Here is a 7,352-nt window from a genome sequence, read left to right on the forward strand (position 1 = left end):
CGGAACAGAGACTCCTGTCCCCCAGATCTTGGCTTCGCGATGGCGGCGGCTCTGGAAGGTTTTCTCTGGTTTCGTCGAACGTGTTAGGGTTTTCGCGACGGAGACCTTAAGTAGGCGGAAGGGCAGCCTCGGAGGGGGCCTGGTGGGCCCACACACTAGGGGGGCGCGGCCCCCCCTCTGGCCGCGCCAGGGTGGCGTGTGGGGCCCCCAGGGCTGCCCTCTGGCGGCTCTCGGGTGTTCTGGAAGCTTCGTCCAAAAATAGGACCCTGGGCGTTGATTTCGTCCAATTCCGAGAATATTTTCCTTACTAGGATTTCTGAAACCAAAAACAGCAGAAAACGACAAGAATCGGCCCTTCGGCATCTCGTCAATAGGTTAGTTCCGGAAAACGCATAAATATGACATAAAGTATGCATAAAACATGTAGATATCATCAATAATGTGGCATGGAACATAAGAAATTATCGATACGTCGGAGACGTATCAGCATCCCCAAGCTTAGTTCCTGCTCGTCCCGACAGAGTAAACGATAACAAGGATAATTTCTGGAGTGACATGCCATCATAACCTTGATCGTACTATTGTAAACATATGTAATGAATGCAGCGATCAAAACAATGGTAATGACATGAGTAAACAAATGAATCATAAAGCAAAGACTTTTCATGAATAGTACTTTCAAGACAAGCATCAATAAGTCTTGCATAAGAGTTAACTCATAAAGCAATAAATTCATAGTAAAGGTATTGAAGCAACACAAAAGAAGATTAAGTTTCAGCGGTTGCTTTCAACTTATAACATGTATATCTCATGGATAGTTGTCAATGCAAAGCAATATAACAAGTGCAATAAGCAAGTGTGTAAGAATCAATGCACAGTTCACACAAGTGTTTGCTTCTTGAGGTGGAGAGAAGTAGGTGAACTGACTCAACATAAAAGTAAAATAATGGTCCTTCAAAGAGGAAAGCATCGATTGCTATATTTGTGCTAGAGCTTTTATTTTGAAAACAAGAAACAATTTTGTTAACGGTAGTAATAAAGCACATGCATCATGTAAATTATATCCTACAAGTTGCAAGCCTCATGCATAGTATACTAATAGTGCCCGCACCTTATCCTAATTAGCTCGGATTACCGGGATCATCGCAATACACATGTTTTAACCAAGTGTCACAAAGGGGTACCTCCATGCCGCCTGTACAAAAGTCTAAGGAGAAAGCTCGCATTTCGGATTTCTCGGTTTTGATTATTCTCAACTTAGACATCCATACCGGGACAACATAGACAACAGATAATGGACTCCTCTTTAATGCATAAGCATGTAGCAACAATTAATGTTCTCATATGAGATTGAGGATATATGTCCAAAACTGAAACTTCCACCATGATTCATGGCTTTAGTTAGCGGCCCAATGTTCTTCTCTAACAATATGCATGCTCTAACCAATAAAGTGGTAAATCTCCCTTACTTCGTGACAAGACGGACATGCATAGCAACTCACATGATATTCAACAAAGAGTAGTTGATGGCGTCCCCAGGAACATGGTTATCGCACAACAAGCAACTTAATAAGAGATAAAGTGCATAAGTACATATTCAATACCACAATAGTTTTTAAGCTATTTGTCCCATGAGCTATATATTGCAAAGGTAAAGAATGGAAATTTTAAAGGTAACACTCAAGCAATTTACTTTGGAATGGCGTAGAAATACCATGTAGTAGGTAGGTATGGTGGACACAAATGGCATAGTGGTTGGCTCAAGGATTTTGGATGCATGAGAAGTATTCCCTCTCGATACAAGGTTTAGGCTAGCAAAGTTATTTGAGACAAACACAAGGATGAACAGGTGCAACAAAACTCACATAAAAGACATATTGTAAACATTATAAGACTCTACACCGTCTTCCTTGTTGTTCAAACTCTTTACTAGAAATTATCTAGATCTTAGAGAGACCAATTATGCAAACCAAATTTTAGCAAGCTCTATATATTTCTTCATTAATAGGTGCAAAGTATATGATGCAAGAGTTTAAACATGAGCACAACAATTGCCAAGTATCACATTATCCAAGACATTTTACCAATTACTACATGTAGCATTTTCCGTTTCCAACCATATAACAATTAACGAAGCAGTTTCAACCTTCTCCGTGAACATTAAAAGCTAAGAACATATATGTTCACTAGATGAACAGGCGAGCTTCGCCTCGCCGCCTGCATTCCATGCTGCCACACGTGGCCAGCGCACTCGCCATAATGTGTCTAGTTTGCGCTTAACGTTTTGTCTTACTGATATACATAGATTTAAAGCGCTCATATGTAGTTCAGCCTCTGGAAGACATAACCATCATCATCAGTAGATACAGAAATGCATTTTTTACCAAGGCAAACAAAACATGCATAACTTTAATCTGGAAACATAAATTAGGTCACTCTCACAACAATTACTCACATAGATGAACTGTTGCTATGTGTGCACTTGACATGGTACAACCCTGGCATGCCGAGTGATGTTAAAATTCTAATATTCTTGACAGGATTCAGCCTTCTCTACAATGTTGATAGGACCAGGTGGATGAAACTCAGTTTCAGTCTTCTTTACATTCTTGATTGACATGCCAATATATACCCTCAAGCAGCAAAACCAAGAATAGCTCACCAATCAGACATGGAAAGCAAACCACCTCACAAGATGCAGGAAAAGACAACGCCACAACCGCAAATAGAAGCACCAAAATCAGTAGACACCAACAACCACGCGCCACGAACCGACAAACCTAGAACAACACATCGCAGACAGATAGATAGACAACACATTCAGAAAAAATGGGTTGACAAATTTAGAGAAGAGAGAACCACAAAATAAGAAAAAGAAATGGAAAGACGCCACGAACCTGCCGCCCCGCTGGGTAAAATGCACCACGCAGGTTTCACCCCTAGTAGCCGTAAAACACAAACTGTGTGCACCACCTGTCTCAAGAAGTTGGGGCACCACAATGTTACAGGCAATGTGGTCAATAAATCAAAAACAGAAGGCTCGAATTTATATCCAGATTCTAACCTAAGTTGCACTCTACCTAGTCATTTTATCCAGGTCACATCAGATTCCAACACTAAAAAGTAGGGGACACCTGATAAAACGCTCTAGGATAAGCAAAAAGGAACCATAGCTAAAATGCTTATGGTTAGTTGGTACTGAAACCAATGCCTCTTGGATTAACCACCCAAGTTAATCATATAATGTAAACAAACCTTCATAGTAATGTAAGCACACTCATTTCCTCTCTTGTGCCTCTAAGAACACAAATAATATAGACCAAAGCAACCCCAGAAATAAATTGTGTGTGCAGAGAGATGATATGAAATCTTCAAGCCTTTGGCAACATTCTGGTCTGAAATATTCAGATTTATCAATATCAGTAAAGCATAAGGTTCATGTTTTTTTTCCTTATAAAACTGCCTTTAGCACACAAATTAACAAATTCTAGGGTTGTGGATGGGCCAAATGGTTGTTGGAAGAAGCCTCAACCCCAGCAAAAAAAGTCCAGCTTATCACCCCTGCTCGACGAGACAAGTGCTCTTCAATCCAATACCCAACGCTTGTGCACGCCCCAGCCGGGAGTGACCTCGAAAGTCAGGTCAATGACCAGGCTTACAACTTAGAATAATATCAAATGAGTCATGTGAACTAACAGTTATTCCAAAAGATACAATACGTGAATAAATCTCAATTCTTGCTCAGTCAGACCAACCAGTTAACTCAAGTTAGAAACAAGATAAAAAAAAATAGACCCACAAAAACCTATTCTTATTGCGGGGAGAGGATCTATGACCTTGTTCTGGCTGATGAAGATTGAAGTAAACCATATAACCGGGGAATATGTCCTTATATCATCAACCATCTCAAGAACCTTTAATTTCGTTGCACATACACTTGCTAGAGAATACAAAAAAAACTATATGGCAAATGAAATATTTTAGCTAAGTTAGCTCCTCGCACCTAAAAGAAACCAAATCATTCCGATATTGCAATAAGAAAACCCTGAATAATTGGACTATAATAGCAACCTTCTACAAATATGCGTGATCTGAAGCTCAGAATCATTTTAGTACCTCACACATGACTGAAGTCAAGCGCCGAACAGATAAATAGATGACCGTCCCAAAAATCCGTTCTTACATGTGAGAATGGCCTGAATGAGCACAAAAGAAATTGAACCACACATATCTCCAAAATGTCACCCCATACATAGCAACCTGAATTCCTCATCGATAGGCTGCTAGGTTGCATGATATGCAATCGAATGAACAATACCCAATTCATGCAGCTTACATGAATGTGCAGATGTAGCATTCACAACACTTCTTAAGGTAGATGCAAATTAGCGATTTGCCTCATATGCAATAAGCAACAACATGTACGTCATCTTCAAAGATGTTGGGACCAGACTAAATTCAAATGCCTCCATGAAACCAAAGAGCTAACATGCAAAATATAACTCTAGTATGGTCTAATGTTTACTGCTTCTTCAAAAAACATCACTACTAATAATCTAAAACTAAATGCCCTAACTGATGAATTTCATCTGACATCTACCATGATATAAACTATTACACTAAATTTAACTTCATCAAACCAATTTAAGTGGAAAAAAGAATAATAATTCTAGTTGTACCTAAACTAATAACACAATAAGCTTTGTTGACTACAAAAATGAATAGTTTAGGTTGAAATCGGGAAATCAAAACGATTCCAGAACACAAACAATCATTAAACAGTAAGCATCCTAGAGTTATGAGATAGGAAAAGACATCAGATTTGCTCGTGCAAGTGGTAGCCTAGCAAAAATTGGATGCAAACTGGAGTCTGGAGAGTAACTACTCCCAGTATTGCTAGCTAGAAGTAGGGGAAACGGGAACACCTGCCATTGATGAAGGTTGTGTAACTTTCGTGTCATTTTACATAATTCTTCCTAATCCCCAAATTTTAGTCTATGTAAATCATAAACTGTTCATTTACAGCTGACATCAATGTAACATTTTCCAGCATAAAATGCTTATTTGCAGTTGACAGCAATGTAACAAACAACATGCGAACATCTGAACCAACAGAAGATTGTGGACAGATAATGATTGGCACCTGAAGCACAAAGTGAAGTCTCCACGTGAAGTATTTGATTTGATGTTGGAAAGTGGAAACACTGCAATGCTAAACTCCTATCCAAACAATAATAATAAAAAAGTAAGAAACAGGCTCCTAACCAAACATCAATACATCTTCAGGATTTCAGCCATTTTTTACCTGAGGGACACAACCGATGAAAGTGTAGGTGTTTGCTCATTTTAGCTGCACCCAAATCCATCTTGGCTACCTTCACTCTATGAATCTGGTTAGCTTCCCACCTGTAAAACTTATTCAATAGGATAATCATTAGAGCAATAATAGTTTTGCATCAAAAAAGACCTAATCATCGTATGTGAAGGAAGTACTAAGTAATATGAAGAATCCTATAGATGTAAGACGCAGTAGCACTATGTAAAAAAATGCCCAACCTAATCATATCAGCCAGTAGTACATATGCACCATGTGAGTATAACCAATTGTTATCAATGAATATCAAGCACATGCCAGTGAGGTTTTTAGTCTCATAAGATACAAAAAATCCAAAACATGAAGTATCTGTATATTCTCTGAATCCGGCGAACTGAACATGACAAAAGAAAGTTTCCGATCTAAAAAGCTACAGAGAGGTAGCCTTGGACTTTTAAGAAGGATAGCCTGAACATTTTAACATTCAGGTCATCCAGTAGTAGCTCATATATAATATGTGACTGCAAGACAGTAATGAAAAGAATTTTAGGATCACATTGGATGAAATCTGCATGTAAATATATGTTTAATTTGCAAGAACACACATTGTGAAGGCTGATCTAGGCTAAGGTAGATCTATGACTGTGTCTGAACTTGATTACATTTTTTTTTTGTTTCTGAAGGATTTGGAACCACAGATTGATTTGAGGTCAGAAATTACACAACTATACAGAATGTATCAAAGATAGATTGGATATGCTCAGGATCACAACTTCGTCGCAAGGTCTCATAGGATGTAGCTTCTCCGGTACAGGATTAGTGGAATTAGGCTGTACGATAGGTCAAAACAAAACGACAGCGCATCACATGCATTTTCATCTGTTTAAAATTATCAAAAGAGAGGGGGAAATCAGATTTACCTTGAAGGCATTTCGTCGAACACCACCAGTGCGTTCATATCCATGGCAGCAAGCGACCTCGTCTCGGTCTCCTGCTTCGTCATCAGTGTCGTGGAAGGCGCCACGGAGGCTGTTGCTGCTGCAGAAGGAGGCGCGGGTTCCGGGGAGGTGTCTTCTAGGAAGCCGGCCGCTTCCGCGCCGCTGCCGACGTGGGGTCGCGCGGTGGCTTTCCCCTTGTCTGCAGTGTGATACATGCATCCAGTAGTAGCTGCACCCACACAACACCACCACCTACCGCTGCTCAAACACAACCAGCACCACGCTCTTGTCCGTCTTGCCTGGCTCCTCTCTGCCTTGGCCGCCAGCCGACTTGGCTTTTTTCTCGCGCGTGACAGCAGCTGCAGCTCTTCTCGACCAATCTTTGGGGACGGCGGGGGAGTCCACTCCAGATCGAACGCGTCCTCAGAATTGTCGGCGCGCACACGCCATGTAGGAGTTGGCCGCTACCCTCTATATTGCTGGAATCCAAGCTGATGCCGGCGAAATCCTCTCCGCCGCGGGCAGAATCTCAGGAGGATTCAACGGAGACGATTGTGGCCTAGATCGGAAGTCGGGAGGAAGAAGAGAAAGGTAAGATAGGTTTTCGGGCTGCCTTTTTTCACCGAACAAACTGTAACCCAAGAACGACGCCACAACCTAACACCAAGCGGGGCCAAGATGTCAGCGACGATAGAAAAATTACAAAGGTAGCGGTAACTTGCTTCTTTCCTCCCAAGCTGGTAATCCTGACCGCTCAGAGCCACGATCCGATGGCCTAAAAGACGCGCGCGGGGATAGCCTCAGCTGAGTGGGTATTCAAGTGTCTCTCTCCCACACAAGCATTTATTCAAACAAAAACAAAAACAAAAATAAACAGACGCTCCAAGTAAAGTACATAAGATGTGACCGAATAAAAATATAGTTTCAAGAGAAGAAACCTGATAAGTTGTCGATGAAGAAGGGGATGCCTTGGGCATCCCCAAGCTTAGACGCTTGAGTCTTCTTAAAATATGCAAGGGTGAACCACCGGGGCATCCCCAAGCTTAGACTTTTCACTCTTCTTGATCATAGTATATCATCCTCCTCTCTTGACCCTTGAA

General features: G+C 40.9%; 1 long non-coding RNA gene across 3 annotated transcripts; it reads right to left on the reverse strand.

Annotated features, from left to right (window-relative positions):
* Positions 1–2,306: 2,306 nt before the first annotated feature.
* On the reverse strand, positions 2,307–6,848 carry LOC124681629. Of its 3 annotated transcripts, XR_006995968.1 has the most exons (5): positions 6,235–6,841; positions 5,306–5,406; positions 4,117–5,220; positions 2,898–3,629; positions 2,307–2,780 (listed from the first exon to the last, which is right to left on the reverse strand). It is a non-coding gene; the product is annotated as an uncharacterized LOC124681629 (long non-coding RNA). The 3 variants fall into 3 exon arrangements; XR_006995966.1 differs by having other exon boundaries at positions 2,898–5,220; positions 6,235–6,848; XR_006995967.1 differs by having other exon boundaries at positions 2,898–5,220; positions 5,306–5,414.
* Between the last annotated feature and the right edge of the window lie 504 nt (positions 6,849–7,352).

The sequence above is a fragment of the Lolium rigidum genome, unplaced genomic scaffold, assembly GCF_022539505.1.
Source record: "Lolium rigidum isolate FL_2022 unplaced genomic scaffold, APGP_CSIRO_Lrig_0.1 contig_50075_1, whole genome shotgun sequence".
Classification (NCBI taxonomy): Eukaryota; Viridiplantae; Streptophyta; class Magnoliopsida; order Poales; family Poaceae; genus Lolium; species Lolium rigidum.